Source organism: Schistocerca gregaria, chromosome 3 (assembly GCF_023897955.1).
Source record: "Schistocerca gregaria isolate iqSchGreg1 chromosome 3, iqSchGreg1.2, whole genome shotgun sequence".
In the NCBI taxonomy this organism is placed as follows: Eukaryota; Metazoa; Arthropoda; class Insecta; order Orthoptera; family Acrididae; genus Schistocerca; species Schistocerca gregaria.
Window position 1 is genome coordinate 9,718,412 of NC_064922.1, and position 23,596 is coordinate 9,742,007.

Below are 23,596 nucleotides of genomic sequence, written 5' to 3' on the forward strand. Positions count from 1 at the left end.
CTGATAATCCACAGATTACAGAATGACTTCAGATGTGCATCGGAAACTACTACTGGTCTTCAAGGGAACGATCAAAGCGTAGACTGTTTGAGCCATTACTCCCACGGAGAAAAGTGCGCATGGTGACTGTTGTATTCAATCCCGAAGCAATTTCTGTGCTTCATCAACACTTTGAAGGTCCACAGATCACAGATTGTCTCCAGATGTGCATCGGAAACTACTACTGGTCTTACAGGGAACGATCAAAGCGCAGACTGTTTGAGACATTACTCGCATGGAGGAAAGTGCGCATGGTGACTGTTGTATTCAATCCCTATGCAATTTCTGTGTTCATCAACACTCTGATAGTCCACAGATTACAGAATGCCTCCAGATGTGCATCGGAAACTACTACTGGTCTTCCAGGTAACGTTCAAAGCGAAAACTCTTTGAGACATTACTCCCATGGAGGAAGGTGCGCATGGTGACTGTTGTATTCATTCCCGATGCATTTTCTGTGTTTCATCAACACTCTGATAGTCCACAGATTACAGATTGTCTCCAGATGTGCATTGGAAACTACTACTGGTCTTCCTGGGAACGATCAAAGCGTAGACTGTTTCAGACATTACTCCCATGGATTAAAGTGCGCATGGTGACTGTTGTATTCAATAACGAGATAATTTCTGCGTTTCATCAACAATTTGAAGGTCCACAGATTACAGAATGCCTCCAGATGTCCATCGGAAACTACTACTGGTCTTCCAGGGAACGATCAAAGCGTAGCCTATTTGAGAATTACTCCCATGGAGGAAAGTGCGGATAGTGACTGTTGTATTCACTCCCGATGCAATTTCTGTGTTTCCTCAACAGTCTGATAGTCCACAGATTACAGAATGCCTCCAGAGGTGCATCGGAAACTACTACAGGACTTCTAGGGAACGATCAAAGCGTAGACTGTTTGGGACATTAAATACATATAGGAAAGTGCGCATGGTGACTGTTGTATTCAATACCGATGCAATTTCTGTGTTTCATCAACACTTGGTAGGTCCACAGATTACAGAATGCCTCCAGATGTGCATCGGAAAATACTACTGGTCCTCCAGGAAACGATCAAATCGTGGACTGTTTGAGTCATTACTCCCATGGAGGCAAGTACGCATGGTGACTGTTGTATTCAATCCCGAGATAATTTCTGTGTTTCATCAACAATTTGAAGGTCCACTGATTACAGAATGCCTCCAGATGTCCATCGGAAATTACTAATGGTCTTCCAGGGAACGATCAAAACGTAGCCTGCTTGAGAATTACTCCCATGGAGGAAAGTGCGGATGGTGACTGTTGTATTCACTCCCGATGCAATTTCTGTGTTTTGTCAAAAGTCTGATAGTCCACGTATTACAGAATGCCTCCAGATGTGCATCGGAAACTGCTACTGGACTTCTAATGAACGATCAGGGAGTAGACTGTTTGAGAGATTGCTGAAATGGAGGAAAGTGTCATGGTGACTGTTGTATTCAATCCCGATGCAATTTCTGTGTTTCATCAACACTGTGATAGTCCACAGATTACAGAATGCCTCCAGATGTGCATCGGTAACTACTACTGGTCTTCAAGGGAAAGATCGAAGCGTAGACTGTTTGAGACATTACTCCATGGAGGAAAGTGCGCATGGTGACGGTTGTATTCAATCCTGATGCAATTTCTGTGTTTCATAAACAGTCTGATAATCCACAAATTACAGAGTGAGTTCAGATGTGCATCGAAAACTACTACTGGACTTCCAGGGAACGATCAAAGCGTAGACTGTTTGAGACATTACTCCCATGGAAGAAAGTGCACATGGTGAATGTTGTAATCAATCCCGAGGAAATTTCTGTGTTTCATCAACACTTTGAAGGTCCACAGATTACAGATTGTCTCCAGATGTGCATCGGAAACTACTACTGGTCTTCCAGGAAACGACCAAAGCGTAGACTGTCTGAGACATTACTCCCATGGAGGAAAGTGCGCATGGTGACTGTTGTATTCAATCCCGATGCAATTTCTGTGTTTCATCAACACTCTGATAGTCCACAGATTACAGAATGCCTCCAGATGTGCATCGGTAACTACTACTGGTCTTCCACGGAACGATCAAAGCGTCGACTGTTTGAGACATTACTCCCCTAAGAGGAAAGTGCGCATGCTGACTGTTGTATTCAATCCCGAGCAATTTTTGTGTTTCATCAAAACTTTGAAGGTCCACAGATTACAGATTGTCTCCAGATGTGCATCGGAAACTACTACTGGTCTCCCTGGGAACGATCAAAGCGTAGACTGTTTGAGAGTTACTACTATGGAGGAAAGTGTGCATGGTAACTGTTGTATTCAATCCCGATGTAACTTCTGTGTTTCATCTACACTCCGATATTCCACAGATAATAGAGTGCCTCCAGATGTGCATCGGAAATTACTACTGGTCTTCCAGGGAACGACCAAAGCGTAGTCTGTTCGAGACATTACTAACATGGAGGAAAGTTCGGATGGTGACTGTTGTATTATATCCCGAGGCAATTTCTGTGTTTCATCAACACTTTGAAGGTCCACAGATTACAGAATGCCTCCAGATGTGCATCGGAATCTACTACTAGTCCTCCTGGGAACGATCAAAGCGTAGACTGTTTCAGACATTACTCCAATGGAGGAAAGTGCGCATGGTGACTGTTGTATTCAATCCCGAGATAATTTCTGTGTTTCATCAACACTTTGAAGGTCCACAGATTACAGAATGCCTCCAGATGTGCATCGGAAACTACTACTGGTCTTCCAGGGAATGATCAAAGCGTAGCCTGTTTGAGAATTACTCCCATGGAGGAACGTGCGGATGGTGACTGTTGTATTCACTCCCGATGCAATTTCTGTGTTTCGTCAAAAGTCTGATAGTCCACAGATTACAGAATGCCTCCAGATGTGCATCGGAAACTACTACTGGACTTCTAGGGAAAGATCAAAGCGTAGACTGTTTGAGACTTTACTAACATGGGGGAAAGTGCGGATGGTGAGTGTTGTATTCAATCCCGATGCAATTTCTGTGTTTCATCAACACTTTGAAGGTCCACAGATTACAGAATGACTCCAGATGTGCATCGGAAACTACTACTGGTCTTCCAGGAAACGATCAAGGCGTAGACTGTTTGAGACATTGCTCAAATGGAGGAAAGTGCGCATGGTGACTGTTGTATTCAATCCCGATGCATTTTCTGTGTTTCGTCAACACTTTGATAGTCCACAGATTACAGACTGCCTCCAGATGTGCATCGGTAACTACTACTGGTCTTCAAGGGAATGATCAAAGCGTAGACTGTTTGAGACATTCCTCCCATGGAGGAAAGTCTGCATGGTGACTCTTGTATTCAATCCCGATGCAATTTCTGTGTTTCATCAACACTCTGATAGTCCACAGATTACAGAATGCCTCCAGATGTGCATCGGAAACGACTACTGGTCTTCCAGGGAACGATCAAAGCGTAAACTCTTTGAGACATTAATCCCATGGAGGAAAGCTCGCATGGTGACTGTTGTATTCAATCCCGATGCAATTTCTGTATTTCATCAACACTCTGATAGTCCACAGATTACAGATTGTCTCCATATGTGCATCGGAAACTACTACTAGTCTTCCTGGGAACGATCAAAGCGTAGACTGTTTCAGACATTACTCCAATGGAGGGAACCTCGCATGGTGACTGTTGTATTCAATCCCGAGGATATTTCTGTGTTTCATCAACAATTTGAAGGTTCACAGATTACAGAATGCCTCCATATGTGCATCGGAAACTACTACTGGTCTTCCAGGGAACGATCAAAGCGTAAACTCTTTGAGACATTAATCCCATGGAGGAAAGGTCGCATGGTGACTGTTGTATTCATTCCCGATGCATTTTCTGTGTTTCGTCAATACTTTGATAGTCCACAGATTACAGACTGCCTCCAGATGTGCATCGGAAACTACTACTGGTCTTCCTGGGAAAGATCAAATGGTAGACTGGTTGAGACATTACTCCCATAGAGGAAAGTGCACATGGTGACTGTTGTATTCAATCCCGATGCAATTTCTGTGTTTCATCAACACTGTGATAGTCCACAGATTACAGAATGCCTCCAGATGTGCATCGGAAATACTACTGTTCTTCCAGGTAACAATCAAAGCGAAAACTCTTTGAGAGATTACTCCCATGGAGGAAGGTGCGCATGGTGACAGTTGTATTCATTCCCGATGCATTTTCTGTGTTTCATCAACACTCTGATAGTCCACAGATTACAGATTGTCTCCAGATGTGCATTGGAAACTACTACTGGTCTTCCTGGGAACGATCAAAGCGTAGACTGTTTCAGACATTACTCCCACGGAGGAAAGTGCGCATGGTGACTGTTGTATTCAATCCCGAGATAATTTCTGTGTTTCATCAACACTTTGAAGGTCCACAGATTACAGAATGCCTCCAGATGTCCATCGGAAACTACTAATGGTCTTCCAGGGAACGATCAAAACGTAGCCTGCTTGAGAATTACTCCCATGGACTAAAGTGCGGATGGTGACTGTTGTATTCACTCCCGATGCAATTTCTGTGTTTCGTCAAAAGTCTGATAGTCCACAGATTACAGAATGCCTCCAGATGTGCATCGGAAACTGCTACTGGACTTCTAGGGAACGATCAAGGAGTAGAATGTTTGAGAGATTGCTCAAATGGAGGAAAGTGCGCATGGTGACTGTTGTATTCAATCCCGATGCAATTTCTGTGTTTCATCAACACTGTGATAGTCCACAGATTACAGAATGCCTCCAGATGTGCATCGGTAACTACTACTGGTCTTCAAGGGAAAGATCAATGCGTAGACTGTTTGAGACATTCTTCCCATGGAGGAAAGTCTGCATGGTGACTCTTGTATTCAATCCCGATGCAATTTCTGTGTTTCATCAACACTCTGATAGTCCACAGATTACAGAATGCCTCCAGATGTGCATCGGAAACTACTACTGGTCTTCTAGGGAACGATCAAAGCGTAAACTCTTTGAGACATTAATCCCATGGAGGAAAGCTCGCATGGTGACTGTTGTATTCATTCCCGATGCATTTTCTGTGTTTCGTCAACACTTTGATAGTCCACAGATTACAGACTGCCTCCAGATGTGCATCGGAAACGACTACTGGTCTTCCAGGGAACGATCAAAGCGTAAACTCTTTGAGACATTAATCCCATGGAGGAAAGCTCGCATGGTGACTGTTGTATTCAATCCCTATGCAATTTCTGTATATCATCAACACTCTGATAGTCCACAGATTACAGATTGTCTCCATATGTGTATCCGAAACTACTACTAGTCTTCCTGGGAACGATCAAAGCGTAGACTGTTCGAGACATTACTAACGTGGAGGAAAGTTCGGATGGTGACTGTTGTATTATATCCCAGAGGCAATTTCTGTGTTTCATCAACACTTTGAAGGTCAACAGATTACAGAATGCCTCCAGATGTGCATCGGAAACTACTACTGGTCTTCCAGGAAACGATCAAGGCGTAGACTGTTTGAGACATTGCTCAAATGGAGGAAAGTGCGCATGGTGACTGTTGTATTCAATCCCGATGCATTTTCTGTGTTTCGTCAACACTTTGATAGTCCACAGATTACAGACTGCCTCCAGATGTGCATCGGTAACTACTACTGGTCTTCAAGGGAATGATCAAAGCGTAGACTGTTTGAGACATTCCTCCCATGGAGGAAAGTCTGCATGGTGACTCTTGTATTCAATCCCGATGCAATTTCTGTGTTTCATCAACACTCTGATAGTCCACAGATTACAGAATGCCTCCAGATGTGCATCGGAAACTACTACTGGTCTTCCAGGGAACGATCAAAGCGTAAACTCTTTGAGACATTAATCCCATGGAGGAAAGCTCGCATGGTGACTGTTGTATTCATTCCCGATGCATTTTCTGTGTTTCGTCAACACTTTGATAGTCCACAGGTTACAGACTGCCTCCAGATGTGCATCGGAAACGACTACTGGTCTTCCAGGGAACGATCAAAGCGTAAACTCTTTGAGACATTAATCCCATGGAGGAAAGCTCGCATGGTGACTGTTGTATTCAATCCCGATGCAATTTCTGTATTTCATCAACACTCTGATAGTCCACAGATTACAGATTGTCTCCATATGTGCATCGGAAACTACTACTAGTCTTCCTGGGAACGATCAAAGCGTAGACTGTTTCAGACATTACTCCAATGGAGGAAACTGCGCATGGTGACTGTTGTATTCAATCCCGAGGATATTTCTGTGTTTCATCAACACTCTATTAGTCCACAGATTACAGAATGCCTCCATATGTGCATCGGAAACTACTACTGGTCTTCCAGGGAACGATCAAAGCGTAAACTCTTTGAGACATTAATCCCATGGATGGAAGCTCGCATGGTGATTGTTGTATTCATTCCCGATGCATTTTCTGTGTTTCGTCAACACTTTGATAGTCCACAGATTACAGACTGCCTCCAGATGTGCATCGGAAACTACTACTGGTCTTCCTGGGAAAGATCAAATGGTAGACTGGTTGAGACATTACTCCCATAGAGGAAAGTGCACATGGTGACTGTTGTATTCAATCCCGATGCAATTTCTGTGTTTCATCAACACTGTGATAGTCCACAGATTACAGAATGCCTCCAGATGTGCATCGGATACTACTTCTGGTCTTCCAGCGAACGAGCAAAGCGTAGACTGTTTGAAACATTACTCCCATGGAGGAAAGTGCGCATGGTGACTGTTGTATTCAATCCCGATGCAATGTCTGTGTTTCATAAACAGTCTGATAATCCACAGATTACAGAATGACTTCAGATGTGCATCGGAAACTACTACTGGTCTTCAAGGGAACGATCAAAGCGTAGACTGTTTGAGATATTACTCCCACGGAGAAAAGTGCGCATGGTGACTGTTGTATTCAATCCCGAAGCAATTTCTGTGTTTCATCAACACTTTGAAGGTCCACAGATTACAGATTGTCTCCAGATGTGCATCGGAAACTACTACTGGTCTTCCAGGGAACGATCAAAGCGCAGACTGTTTGAGACATTACTCGCATGGAGGAAAGTGCGCATGGTGACTGTTGTATTCAATCCCTATGCAATTTATGTGTTCATCAACACTCTGATAGTCCACAGATTACAGAATGCCTCCAGATGTGCATCGGAAACTACTACTGGTCTTCCAGGTAACGATCAAAGCGAAAACTCTTTGAGACATTACTCCCATGGAGGAACATGCGCATGGTGACTGTTGTATTCATTCCCGATGCATTTTCTGTGTTTCATCAACACTCTGATAGTCCACAGATTACAGATTGTCTCCGGATGTGCATTGGAAACTACTACTGGTCTTCCTGGGAACGATCAAAGCGTAGACTGTTTCAGACATTACTCCCACGGAGGAAAGTGCGCATGGTGACTGTTGTATTCAATCCCGAGATAATTTCTGTGTTTCATCAACACTTTGAAGGTCCACAGATTACAGAATGCCTCCAGATGTCCATCGGAAACTACTAATGGTCTTCCAGGGAACGATCAAAACGTAGCCTGCTTGAGAATTACTCCCATGGAGGAAAGTGCGGATGGTGACCGTTGTATTCACTCCCGATGCAATTTCTGTGTTTCGTCAAAAGTCTGATAGTCCGCAGATTACAGAATGCCTCCAGATGTGCATCGGAAACTGCTACTGGACATCTAGGGAACGATCAAGGAGTAGACTGTTTGAGAGATTGCTCAAATGGAGGAAAGTGTCATGGTGACTGTTGTATTCAATCCCGATGCAATTTCTGTGTTTCATCAACACTGTGATAGTCCACAGATTACAGAATGCCTCCAGATGGGCATCGGTAACTACTACTGGTCTTCAAGGGAAAGATCAAAGCGTAGACTGTTTGAGACATTCCTCCCATGGAGGAAAGTGCGCATGGTGACTCTTGTATTCAATCCCGATGCAATTTCTGTGTTTTATCAACACTCAGATAGTCCACAGATTACAGAATGCCTCCATATGTGCAACGGAAACTACTACTGGTCTTCCAGGAAACGATGAAAACGTAGACCGTTTGAGAATTACTCCCATGGAGGAAAGTGCCCAAGGTGACTGTTGTATTCAATCCCGATGAAATTTCTGTGTTTCATAAACACTCTGATAGTCCGCAGATTACAGAATGCCTCCAGATGTGCATCGGAAACTACTAGTGTTCTTCCAAGGAACGATCAAAGCGTAAACTCTTTAAGACATTACTCCCATGGAGGAAAGTGCGCATGGTGACGGTTGTATTCAATCCTGATGCAATTTCTGTGTTTCATAAACAGTCTGATAATCCACAAATTACAGAGTGAATTCAGATGTGCATCGGAAACTACTACTGGCCTTCCAGGGAACGATCAAAGCGTAGACTGTTTGAGACATTACTCCCATGGAAGAAAGTGCGCATGGTGACTGTTGTATTCAATCCCGAGGAAATTTCTGTGTTTCATCAACACTTTGAAGGTCCACAGATTACAGATTGTCTCTAGATGTGCATCGGAAACTACTACTGGTCTTCCAGGAAACGACCAAAGCGTAGACTGTCTGAGACATTACTCCCATGGAGGAAAGTGCGCATGGTGACTGTTGTATTCAATCCCGATGCAATTTCTGTGTTTCATCAACACTCTGATAGTCCACAGATTACAGAATGCCTCCAGATGTGCATCGGTAACTACTACTGGTCATCCATGGAACGATCAACGCGTCGACTGTTTGAGACATTACTCCCAAAGAGGAAAGTGCGCATGCTGACTGTTGTATTCAATCCCGAGCAATTTTTGTGTTTCATGAAAACTTTGAAGGTCCACAGATTACAGATTGTCTCCAGATGTGCATCGGAATCTACTACTGAACATCCTGGGAACAATCAAAGCGTAGACTGTTTGAGAATTACTCCCATGGAGGAAAGTACGCATGGTAACAGTTGTATTCAATCCCGATTCAATCTCTGTGTTTCATCAACACTCTGATAGTCCACAGATAACAGAGTGCCTAAAGATGTGCATCGGTAAGTACTGCTGGTCTTCCAGAGACCGATCAAAGCGTAGACTCTTTGAGACATTACTCCCATGGAGGAAAGTGCGCATGGTGACTATTGTATTCAAACCCGAGGCAATTTCTGTGTTTCATCCACACTTTGAAGGTCCACAGATTACAGATTGTCTCCAGATGTGCATCGGAAACTACTACTGGTTCTCCTGGGAACGATCAAATCGTAGACTGTTTGAGAATTACTCCTATGGAGGAAAGTGTGCATGGTAACTGTTGTATTCAATCCCGATGCAATTTCTATGTTTCATCTACACTCTGATATTCCACAGATAATAGAAAGCCTCCAGATGTGCATCGGAAATTACTACTGGTCGTCCAGGGAGCGACCAAAGCGTAGTCTGTTCGAGACATTACTAACATCTAGGAAAGTTCGGATGGTGACTGTTGTATTATATCCCGAGGCAATTTCTGTGTTTCATCAACACTTTGAAGGTCCACAGATTACAGAATGCCTCCAGATGTGCATCGGAAACTACAGCTGGTCTTCCAGGGAACGATCAAAGCTTAGACTGTTTGAGAGATTGCTCCCATGGAGGAAAGTGCGCATGATGACTGTTGTATTCAATCCCGATGCAATTTCTGTGTTTCATCAACACTGTGATAGTCCACAGATTACAGAATGCCTCCAGATGTGCATCGGAAACTACTACTGGTCTTCCAGGGAACAATCAAAGCGTAGACTGTTTGAGAATTACTCCCATGGAGGAAAGTGCGCATGGTAAATGTTGTATTCAATCCCGAAGCAATTTCTGTATTTCATCAACACTCTGATAGTCCACAGATAACAGAAAGCCTCCAGATGTGCATCGGAAAGTACTACTGGTCTTCCTGGGAACGATCAAAGCGTAGACTGTTTGAGACATTACTCCAATGGAGGAAAGTTTGCATGGTGACTGTTGTATTCAATCCCGAGGCAATTTCTGTGTTTCATCAACAATTTGAAGGTACACAGATTACAGAATGCCTCCATATGTGCATCGGAAACTACTACTTGTCTTCCAGGAAACGATCAAAACGTAGACAGTTTGAGAATTACTCCCATGGAGGAAAGTGACCAAGGTGACTGTTGTATTCAATACCGATGAAATTTCTGTGTTTCGTCAACACTCTGATAGTCCACAGATTACAGAATGCCTCCAGATGTGCATCGTAAACTACTACTGTTCTTCCAAAGAACGATCAAAGCGTAAACTCTTTGAGACATTACTCCCACGGAGGAAAGTGCGCATGGTGACTGTTGTATTCAATTCCGAGGCAATTTCTGTGTTTCATCAACACTTTGAAGGTCCACAGATTACAGATTGTCTCCAGATGTGCATCGGAAACTACTACTGGTCTTCCAGGGAACGATCAAATCGCAGACTGTTTGAGACATTACTCCCACGGAGCAAAGTGCGCATGGTGACTGTTGTATTCAATCCCTATGCAATATCTGTGTTTTATCAACACTCTGATAGTCCACAGATTACAGAATGCCTACAGATGAGCATCGGAAACTACTACTGGACTTCTAGGGAACGATCAAAGCGTAGACTGTTTGAGACATTACTAATATGGAGGAAACTGCGGATGGTGACTGTTGTATTCAATCCCGTTGCAATTTCTGTGTTTCATCAACACTTTGAAGGTCCACAGATTACAGAATGCCTCCAGATGTGCATCGGTAACTACTACTGGTCTTCAAGGGAATGATCAAGGCGTAGACTGTTTGAGACATTCCTCCCATGGAGGAAAGACTGCATGGTGACTCTTGTATTCAATCCCGTAGCAATTTCTGTGTTTCATCAACACTCTGATAGTCCACAGGTTACAGAATGATTCCAGATGTGCATCGGTAACTACTACTGGTCTTAAAGGGAACGATCAAAGCATAAACTCTTTGAGACATTAATCCCATGGAGGAAAGCTCGCATGGTGAGTGTTGTATTCAATCCCGATGCAATTTCTGTGTTTCATCAACACTCTGATAGTCCACAGATTACAGATTGTCTCCAGATGTGCATCGGGAACTACTACTAGTCTTCCTGGGAACGATCAAAGCGTAGACTGTTTCAGACATTACTCCAATGGAGGAAACTGCGCATGGTGTCTGTTGTATTCAATCCCGAGGCAATTTCTGTGTTTCATCAACAATTTGAAGGTCCACAGATTACAGAATGCCTCCATATGTGCATCGGAAACTACTACTCGTCTTCAAGGAAACGATGAAAAGCTAGACAGTTTGAGAATTACTCCCATGCAGGAAAGTGACTAAGGTGACTGTTGTATTCAATCCAGATGAAATTTCTGTGTTTCATCTACACTCTGATAGTCCACAGATTACAGAATGCCTCCAGATGTGCATCGTAAACTACTACTGTTCTTCCAAGGAACGATCAAAGCGTAAACTTTTTGAGACATTACTCCCAAGGAGGAAAGTGCGCATGGTGACTGTTGTATTCAAGCCCGATGCAATTTCTGTGTTTCATTAACAGTCTGATAATCCACAGATTACAGAATGACTTCAGATGTGCATCGGAAACTACTACTGGCCTTCCAGGAAACGATCAAAACGTAGACAGTTTGAGAATTACTCCCATGGAGGAAAGTGACCAAGGTGACTGTTGTATTCAATCCCGATAAAATTTCTGTGTTTCATCAACACTCTGATAGTCCACAGATTACAGAATGCCTCCAGATGTGCATCGTAGACTACTACTGTTCTTCCAAGGAACGATCAAAGCGTAAACTCTTTGAGACATTACTCCCATGGAGGAAAGTGCGCATGGTGACTGTTGTATTCAAGCCCGATGCAATTTCTGTGTTTCATAAACAGTCTGATAATCCACAGATTACAGAATGACTTCAGATGTGCATCGGAAACTACTACTGGTCTTCAAGGGAACGATCAAAGCGTAGACTGTTTGAGACATTACTCCCACGGAGGAAAGTGCGCATGGTGACTGTTGTATTAAATCCCTATGCAATTTCTATGTGCATCATCACTCTGATAGTCCACAGATTACAGAATGCCTCCAGATGTGCATCGGAAACTACTACTGGTCTTCCAGGTAACGATCAAAGCGAAAACTCTTTGAGACATTACTCCCATGGAGGAAATTGCGCATGGTGACTGTTGTATTTATGCCCGATGCATTTTCTGTGTTTCATCAACACTCTGATAGTCCACAGATTACAGATTGTCTCCAGATGTGCATTGGAATCTACTATTGGTCTTCCTGGGAACGATCAAAGCGTAGACTGTTTCAGACATTACTCCCATGGAGGAAAGTGCGCATGGTGACTGTTGTATTCAATCCCGAGATAATTTCTGTGTTTCATCAACACTTTGATGGTCCACAGATAACAGAATGCCTCCAGATGTAAATCGGAAACTACTACTGGTCTTCCAAGGAACGATCAAAGCGTAGCCTGTTTGAGAATTACCCCCATGGAGGAACGTGCGGATGGTGAGTGTTGTATTCACTCCCGATGCAATTTCTCTGTTTCGTCAAAAGTCTGATAGTCCACAGATTACAGAATGCCTCCAGATGTGCATCAGAAACTACTACTGGACTTCTAGGGAACGATCAATGCGTAGACCTGTTTGAGACATTACTAACATTCATCAACACTTTGATGGTCCACAGATAACAGAATGCCTCCAGATGTAAATCGGAAACTACTACTGGTCTTCCAGGGAACGATCAAAGCGTAGCCTGTTTGAGAATTACCCCCATGGAGGAACGTGCGGATGGTGAGTGTTGTATTCACTCCCGATGCAATTTCTCTGTTTCGTCAAAAGTCTGATAGTCCACAGATTACAGAATGCCTCCAGATGTGCATCGGAAACTACTACTGGACTTCTAGGGAACGATCAATGCGTAGACCTGTTTGAGACATTACTAACATGGAGGAAAGTGTGGATGGTGACTGTTGTATTCAATCCCGATGCAATTTCTGTGTTTCATCAACACTTTGAGGTCCACATATTACAGAATGCCTCCAGATGTGCATCGGAAACTACTACTGGTCTTCCAGGAAACGATCAAGGCGTAGACTGTTTGAAACATTACTTCCCATAGAGGAAAGTGCTCATGCTGACGGTTGTATTCAATCCCGAGATAATTTCTGTGTTTCATCAACACTTTGAAGGTCCACAGGTTACAGAATGCTCCCAGATGGGCATCAGAAACTACTACTGGTCTTCCAGGAAACGATCAAGGCGTAGACTGTTTGAGACATTGCTCCCATGGAGGAAAGTGCGCATGGTGACTGTTGTATTCAATTCCGATGCAATTTCTGTGTTTCATCAACACTCAGATAGTGCACAGATTTCAGATTGTCTCCAGCTGTGCATCGGAAACTACTACTAGTCTTCGTGGGAACGATCAAAGCGGAGACTGTTTCAGACATTACTCCAATTGAGGAATGTGCGCATGGTGACTGTTGTATTCAATCCCGAGGCAATTTCTGTGTTTCATCAACAATTTGACGGTCCCCAGATTACAGAATGCCTTTATTTGTGCATCGGAAACTTACTACTGGTCTTCCAGGAAACGATCAAAACGTAGACTGTTCGAGAATTACTCCCATGGAGGAAAGTGCCCAAGGTGACTTATGTATTCAATCCCGATAAAATTTCTGTGTTTCATCAACACTCTGATAGTCCACAGATTACAGAATGCCTCCAGATGTGCATCGGAAACTACTACTGGTCTTCCAGGTAACGATCAAAGCGAAAACTCTTTAAGACATTACTCCCATGGAGGAAATTGCGCATGGTGACTGTTGTATTCATTTCCGATGCATTTTCTGTGTTTCATCAACACTCTGATAGTCCACAGATTACAGATTGTCTCCAGATGTGCATTGGAAACTACTACTGGTCTTCCTGGGAACGATCAAGGCGTAGACTGTTTGAAACATTACTTCCCATAGAGGAAAGTGCTCATGCTGACTGTTGTATTCAATCACGAGATAATTTCTGTGTTTCATCAACACTTTGAAGGTCCACAGATTACAGAATGCCTCCAGATGTCCATCGGAAACTACTACTGGTCTTCCACGGAACGATCAAACGTAGCCTGTTTGAGAATTTCTCCCATGGAGGGACGTGCGGATGGTGACTGTTGTATTCACTCCCGATGCAATTTCTGTGTTTCGTCAAAAGTCTGATAGTCCACAGATTACAGAATGCCTCCAGATGTGCATCGGAAACTACTACTGGACTTCTAGGGAACGATCAAAGCGTAGACTGTTTGAGACATTACAAACATGCAGTAAAGTGCGGGTGGTGAGTGTTGTATTCAATCCCGATGCAATTTCTGTGTTTCATCAACACTTTGAAGGTCCACAGATTACAGAATGCCTCCAGATGAGCATCGGAAACTACTACTGGTCTTCCAGGAAACGATCAAGGCGTAGACTGTTTGAGACATTGCTCAAATGGAGGAAAGTGCGCATGGTGACTGTTGTATTCAATCCCGATGCAATTTCTGTGTTTCTACAACACTGTGATAGTCCACAGATTACAGAATGCTTCCAGATGTGCATCGGTAACTACTACTGGTCTTCACGGGAACGATCAAAACGTAGATTGTTTGAGACATTACTCCCATGGAAGAAAGTGCGCATGGTGACTGTTGTATTCAATCCCGATGCAATTTCTGTGTTTCATTAACACTCTGATAGTCCACAGATTACAGATTGTCTCCAGATGTGCATCGGAAACTACTACTAGTCTTCGTGGGAACGATCAAGCGTAGACTGTTTCAGACATTACTCCAATGGAGGAAAGTGCGCATGGTGACTGTTGCATTCAATCCCGAGGTAATTTCTGTGTTTCATCAACAATTTGACGGTCCCCAGATTACAGAATATCTTTATTTGTGCATCGGAAACTACTACTGGTCTTCCAGGAAACGATCAAAACGTAGACCGTTTGAGAATTACTCACATGGAGGAAAGTGCGGATGGTGACTGTTGTATTCACTCCCGATGCAATCTCTGTGTTTCGTCAAAAATCTGATAGTCCACAGATTACAGAATTTCTCCAGATGTGCATCGGAAACTACTACTGGACTTCTAGGGAACGATCAAAGCGTAGACAGTTTGAGACATTACTAACATGGAGGAAAGAGCGGATGGTGACTGTTGTATTCAATCCCGATGCAATTTCTGTGTTTCATCAACACTTTGAAGGTCCACAGATTACAGAATGCCTCCAGATATGCATCGGATACTACTTCTGGCCTTCCAGGGAACGATCAAATCGTAGACTGTTTGAGACATTACTCCCATGGACGAAAGTGCGCATGGTGACTGTTGTATTCAATCCCGATGCAATTTCTGTGTTTCATCAACACTCTGATAGTCCACAGATTACAGAATGCCTCCAGATGTGCATCGGTAACTACTACTGGTCTTCAAGGGAACGATCAAAGTGTAGACTGTTTGAGACATTCCTCCGATGGAGGAAAGTGCGCATGGTGACTCTTATAGTCAATCCCGATGCAATTTCTGTGTTTCATCAACACTCAGATAGTCCACAGATTACAGAATGCCTCCAGATGTGCATCGTAAACTACTACTGGTCTTCTATATAATGATCGAAGCGTAGACTGTTAGAGACATTACTCCCATGGAGGAAAGTGCGCCTGGTGACTGTTGTATTCAAACCCGATGCAATTTCTGTGTTCATCAACACTCTGATAGTCCACAGATTACAGAATGCCTCCAGATGTGCATCGGAAAGTACTACTGGTCTTCAAGGGAATGATCAAGCCGTAGACTGTTTGAGACATTCCTCCCATGGAGGAAAGTCTGCATGGTGACTCTTGTATTCAATCCCGTAGCAATTTCTGTGTTTCATCAACACTCTGATAGTCCACAGGTTACAGAATGCCTCCAGATGTGCATCGGTAACTACTACTGGTCTTAAAGGGAACGATCAAAGCATAAACTCTTTGAGACATTAATCCCATGGAGGAAAGCTCGCATGGTGAGTGTTGTATTCAATCCCGATGCAATTTCTGTGTTTCATCAACACTCTGATAGTCCACAGATTACAGATTGTCTCCAGATGTGCATCGGGAACTACTACTAGTCTTCCTGGGAACGATCAAAGCGTAGACTGCTTCAGACATTACTCCAATGGAGGAAACTGCGCATGGTGTCTGTTGTATTCAATCCCGAGGCAATTTCTGTGTTTCATCAACAATTTGAAGGTCCACAGATTACAGAATGCCTCCATATGTGCATCGGAAACTACTACTCGTCTTCAAGGAAACGATGAAAATGTAGACAGTTTGAGAATTACTCCCATGCAGGAAAGTGACTAAGGTGACTGTTGTATTCAATCCAGATGAAATTTCTGTGTTTCATCTACACTCTGATAGTCCACAGATTACAGAATGCCTCCAGATGTGCATCGTAAACTACTACTGTTCTTCCAAGGAACGATCAAAGCGTAAACTTTTTGAGACATTACTCCCAAGGAGGAAAGTGCGCATGGTGACTGTTGTATTCAAGCCCGATGCAATTTCTGTGTTTCATAAACAGTCTGATAATCCACAGATTACAGAATGACTTCAGATGTGCATCGGAAACTACTACTGGTCTTCAAGGGAACGATCAAAGCGTAGACTGTTTGAGACATTACTCCCACGGAGGAAAGTGCGCATGGTGACTGTTGTATTAAATCCCTATGCAATTTCTATGTGCATCATCACTCTGATAGTCCACAGATTACAGAATGCCTCCAGATGTGCATCGGAAACTACTACTGGTCTTCCAGGTAACGATCAAAGCGAAAACTCTTTGAGACATTACTCCCATGGAGGAAATTGCGCATGGTGACTGTTGTATTCATGCCCGATGCATTTTCTGTGTCTCATCAACACTCTGATAGTCCACAGATTACAGATTGTCTCCAGATGTGCATTGGAATCCACTATTGGTCTTCCTGGGAACGATCAAAGCGTAGACTGTTTCAGACATTACTCCCATGGAGGAAAGTGCGCATGGTGACTGTTGTATTCAATCCCGAGATAATTTCTGTGTTTCATCAACACTTTGATGGTCCACAGATAACAGAATGCCTCCAGATGTAAATCGGAAACTACTACTGGTCTTCCAGGGAACGATCAAAGCGTAGCCTGTTTGAGAATTACCCCCATGGAGGAACGTGCGGATGGTGAGTGTTGTATTCACTCCCGATGCAATTTCTCTGTTTCGTCAAAAGTCTGATAGTCCACAGATTACAGAATGCCTCCAGATGTGCATCGGAAACTACTACTGGACTTCTAGGGAACGATCAATGCGTAGACCTGTTTGAGACATTACTAACATGGAGGAAAGTGTGGATGGTGACTGTTGTATTCAATCCCGATGCAATTTCTGTGTTTCATCAACACTTTGAGGTCCACATATTACAGAATGCCTCCAGATGTGCATCGGAAACTACTACTGGTCTTCCAGGAAACGATCAAGGCGTAGACTGTTTGAAACATTACTTCCCATAGAGGAAAGTGCGCATGGTGACTGTTGTATTCAATCCCGAGATAATTTCTGTGTTTCATCAACACTTTGATGGTCCACAGATAACAGAATGCCTCCAGATGTAAATCGGAAACTACTACTGGTCTTCCAGGGAACGATCAAAGCGTAGCCTGTTTGAGAATTACCCCCATGGAGGAACGTGCGGATGGTGAGTGTTGTATTCACTCCAGATGCAATTTCTCTGTTTCGTTAAAAGTCTGATAGTCCACAGGTTACAGAATGCCTCCAGATGTGCATCGGAAACTACTACTGGTCTTCCAGGGAACCGTCAAACTTAGCCTGTTTGAGAATTACTCCCATGGAAGAAAGTGCGGATGGTGACTGTTGTATTCACTCCCGATGCAATTTCTGTGTTTCGTCAACAGTCTGATAGTCCACAGATTACAGAATGCCTCCAGATATGCATCAGAAACTACTACTGGACTTCTAGGGAACGATCAAAGCGTAGACTGTTTGAGACATTACTAACACGGAGGAAAGTGCGGATGGTGACTGTTGTATTCAATCCCGATGCAATTTCTGTGTTTCATCAACACTTTGAAGGTCCACAGATTACAGAATGCTCCCAGATGGGCATCAGAAACTACTACTGGTGTTCCAGGAAACGATCAAGGCGTAGACTGTTTGAGACATTGCTCCCATGGAGGAAAGTGCGCATGGTGACTGTTGTATTCAATTCCGATGCAATTTCTGTGTTTCATCAACACTCAGATAGTGCACAGATTTCAGATTGTCTCCAGCTGTGCATCGGAAACTACTACTAGTCTTCGTGGGAACGATCAAAGCGGAGACTGTTTCAGACATTACTCCAATTGAGGAAAGTGCGCATGGTGACTGTTGTATTCAATCCCGAGGCAATTTCTGTGTTTCATCAACAATTTGACGGTCCCCAGATTACAGAATGCCTTTATTTGTGCATCGGAAACTTACTACTGGTCTTCCAGGAAACGATCAAAACGTAGACTGTTCGACAATTACTCCCATGGAGGAAAGTGCCCAAGGTGACTTATGTATTCAATCCCGATAAAATTTCTGTGTTTCATCAACACTCTGATAGTCCACAGATTACAGAATGCCTCCAGATGTGCATCGGAAACTACTACTGGTCTTCCAGGTAACGATCAAAGCGAAAACTCTTTAAGACATTACTCCCATGGAGGAAATTGCGCATGGTGACTGTTGTATTCATTTCCGATGCATTTTCTGTGTTTCATCAACACTCTGATAGTCCACAGATTACAGATTGTCTCCAGATGTGCATTGGAAACTACTACTGGTCTTCCTGGGAACGATCAAAGCGTAGACTGTTTCAGACATTACTCCCATGGAGGAAAGTGCGCATGGTGACTGTTGTATTCAATCACGAGATAATTTCTGTGTTTCATCAACACTTTGAAGGTCCACAGATTACAGAATGCCTCCAGATGTCCATCGGAAACTACTACTGGTCTTCCACGGAACGATCAAACGTAGCCTGTTTGAGAATTTCTCCCATGGAGGGACGTGCGGATGGTGACTGTTGTATTCACTCCCGATGCAATTTCTGTGTTTCGTCAAAAGTCTGATAGTCCACAGATTACAGAATGCCTCCAGATGTGCATCGGAAACTACTACTGGACTTCTAGGGAACGATCAAAGCGTAGACTGTTTGAGACATTACAAACATGGAGTAAAGTGCGGGTGGTGAGTGTTGTATTCAATCCCGATGCAATTTCTGTGTTTCATCAACACTTTGAAGGTCCACAGATTACAGAATGCCTCCAGATGAGCATCGGAAACTACTACTGGTCTTCCAGGAAACGATCAAGGCGTAGACTGTTTGAGACATTGCTCAAATGGAGGAAAGTGCGCATGGTGACTGTTGTATTCAAACCCGATGCAATTTCTGTGTTTCTACAACACTGTGATAGTCCACAGATTACAGAATGCCTCCAGATGTGCATCGGTAACTACTACTGGTCTTCACGGGAACGATCAAAACGTAGACTGTTTGAGACATTACTCCCATGGAAGAAAGTGCGCATGGTGACTATTGTATTCAATCCCGATGCAATTTCTGTGTTTCATTAACACTCTGATAGTCCACAGATTACAGATTGTCTCCAGATGTGCATCGGAAACTACTACTAGTCTTCGTGGGAACGATCAAGCGTAGACTGTTTCAGACATTACTCCAATGGAGGAAAGTGCGCATGGTGACTGTTGCATTCAATCCCGAGGTAATTTCTGTGTTTCAGCAACAATTTGACGGTCCCCAGATTACAGAATATCTTTATTTGTGCATCGGAAACTACTACTGGTCTTCCAGGAAACGATCAAAACGTAGACCGTTTGAGAATTACTCCCATGGAGGAAAGTGCGGATGGTGACTGTTGTATTCACTCCCGATGCAATTTCTGTGTTTCGTCAAAAGTCTGATAGTCCACAGATTACAGAATTTCTCCAGATGTGCATCGGAAACTACTACTGGACTTCTAGGGAACGATCAAAGCGTAGACAGTTTGAGACATTACTAACATGGAGGAAAGAGCGGATGGTGACTGTTTTATTCAATCCCGATGCAATTTCTGTGTTTCATCAACACTTTGAAGGTCCACAGATTACAGAATGCCTCCAGATATGCATCGGATACTACTTCTGGCCTTCCAGGGAACGATCAAAACGTAGACTGTTTGAGACATTACTCCCATGGACGAAAGTGCGCATGGTGACTGTTGTATTCAATCCCGATGCAATTTCTGTGTTTCATCAACACTCTGATAGTCCACAGATTACAGAATGCCTCCAGATGTGCATCGGTAACTACTACTGGTCTTCAAGGGAACGATCAAAGTGTAGACTGTTTGAGACATTCCTCCGATGGAGGAAAGTGCGCATGGTGACTCTTATAGTCAATCCCGATGCAATTTCTGTGTTTCATCAACACTCAGATAGTCCACAGATTACAGAATGCCTCCAGATGTGCATCGTAAACTACTACTGGTCTTCTATATAATGATCGAAGCGTAGACTGTTAGAGACATTACTCCCATGGAGGAAAGTGCGCCTGGTGACTGTTGTATTCAAACCCGATGCAATTTCTGTGTTCATCAACACTCTGATAGTCCACAGATTACAGAATGCCTCCAGATGTGCATCGGTAACTACTACTGGTCTTCCAGGGAACGATCAAAGCGTCGACTGTTTGATACATTACTCCCATGGAGGAAAGTGCGCATGCTGACTGTTGTATTCATTCCTGAGCAATTTCTGTGTTTCATCAACACTTTGAAGGTCCACAGATTACAGATTGTCTCCAGATGTGAATCGGAATCTACTACTGGTCTTCCTGGGAACGATCAAAGTGTAGACTGTTTCAGACATTACTCCCATGGAGGAAAGTGCGCTTGGTGACTGTTGATTTATCCCGAGATAATTTCTGTGTTTCATCATCACTTTGAAGGTCCACAGATTACAGTATGCCTCCAGATGTGCATCGGAAACTAGTGCTGGACTTCTAGGGAACGATCAAAGCGTAGACTGTTTGAGACATTACTAACATGGAGGAAAGTGCGGATGGTGACTGTTGTATTCAATCCCGATGCAATTTCTGTGTTTCATCAACACTTTGAAGGTCCACAGATTACAGAATGCCTCCAGATGTGCATCGGAAACTACTACTGGTCTTCCAGGAAACGATCAAGGCGTAGACGGTTTGAGGAGTTGCTCAAATGGAGGAAAGTGCGCATGGTGACTGTTGTATTCAATCCCTATGCAATTTCTGTGTTTCATCAACACTGTGATAGTCGACATTTTACAGTATGCCACCAGATGTGCATCGGTAACTACTACTGGTCTTCAAGGGAACGATCAGAGCGTAGACTGTTTGAGACATTACTCCCATGGAGGAAAGTGCGGATGGTGACTGTTGTATTCACTCCCAATGCAATTTCTGTGTTTCATCAACACTCTGATAGTCCACAGATTACAGATTGTCTCCAGATGTGCATCGGAAACTACTAGTAGTCTTCGTGGGATCGATCACAGCGTAGACTGTTTCAGACATTACTCCAATGGAGGAAAGTGCGCATGGTGACTGTTGTATTCAATCCCGAGTCAATTTCTGTGTTTCAACAACATTTTGACGGTCCCCAGATTACAGAATGCCTTTATATGTGCATCGGAAACTACTACTGGTCTTCCAGGAAACGATCAAAACGTAGACCGTTTGAGAATTACTCCCATGGAGGAAAGTGGGGATGGTGACTGTTGTATTCACTCCCGATGCAATTTCTGTGTTTCGTCAAAAGTCTGATAGTCCACAGATTACAGAATGCCTCCAGATGTGCATCGGAAACTAGTAATGCACTTCTAGGGATCGATCAAAGCGTAGACTGTTTGAGACCTTACTCCCATTAAGGAAAGTGCGCATGGTGACTGTTGTATTCAATCCCGATGCAATTTCTGTGTTTAATCAACACTCTGATAGTCCACAGATTACAGAATGCCTCCAGATGTGCATCGGTAACTACTACTGGCCTTCAAGGGAACGATCAAAGCGTAGACTGTTTGAGACATTCCTCCCATGGAGGAAAGTGCGCATGGTGGCTCTTGTAGTCAATCCCGATGCAATTTTTGTGTTTCATCAACACTCAGGTAGTCCACAGATTACAAAATGCCTCCAGATGTGCATCGGAAACTACTACTGGTCTTCCAGGGAACGATCAAAGCGTCGACTGTTTGAGACATTACTCCCATGGAGGAAAGTGCGCATGCTGACTGTTGTATTCATTCCTGAGCAATTTCTGTGTTTCATCAACACTTTGAAGGTCCACAGATTACAGATTGTCTCCAGATGTGCATCGGAATCTACTACTGGTCTTCCTGGGAACGATCAAAGTGTAGACTGTTTCAGACATTACTCCCATGGAGGAAAGTGCGCTTGGTGACTGTTGATTTATCCCGAGATAATTTCTGTGTTTCATCATCACTTTGAAGGTCCACAGATTACAGTATGCCTCCAGATGTGCATCGGAAACTAGTGCTGGACTTCTAGGGAACTATCAAAGCGTAGACTGTTTGAGACATTACTAACATGGAGGAAAGTGCGGATGGTGACTGTTGTATTCAATCCCGATGCAATCTCTGTGTTTCATCAACACTTTGAAGGTCCACAGATTACAGAATGCCTCCAGATGTGCATCGGAAACTACTACTGGTCTTCCAGGAAACGATCAAGGCGTAGACGGTTTGAGGAGTTGCTCAAATGGAGGAAAGTGCGCATGGTGACTGTTGTATTCAATCCCGATGCAATTTCTGTGTTTCATCAACACTTTGAAGGTCCACAGATTACAGCATGCCTCCAGATATGCACCGGATACTACTTCTGGCCTTCCAGGGAACGATCAAAACGTAGACTGTTTGAGACATTACTCCCATGGACGAAAGTGCGCATGGTGACTGTTGTATTCAATCCCGATGCAATTTCTGTGTTTCATCAACACTCTGATAGTCCACAGATTACAGAATGCCTCCAGATGTGCATCGGTAACTACTACTGGTCTTCAAGGGAACGATCAAAGTGTAGACTGTTTGAGACATTCCTCCGATGGAGGAAAGTGCGCATGGTGACTCTTATAGTCAATCCCGATGCAATTTCTGTGTTTCATCAACACTCAGATAGTCCACAGATTACAGAATGCCTCCAGATGTGCATCGGAAACTACTACTGGTCTTCCAGGAAACGATCAAGGCGTAGACGGTTTGAGGAGTTGCTCAAATGGAGGAAAGTGCGCATGGTGACTGTTGTATTCAATCCCTATGCAATTTCTGTGTTTCATCAACACTGTGATAGTCGACATTTTACAGTATGCCACCAGATGTGCATCGGTAACTACTACTGGTCTTCAAGGGAACGATCAGAGCGTAGACTGTTTGAGAC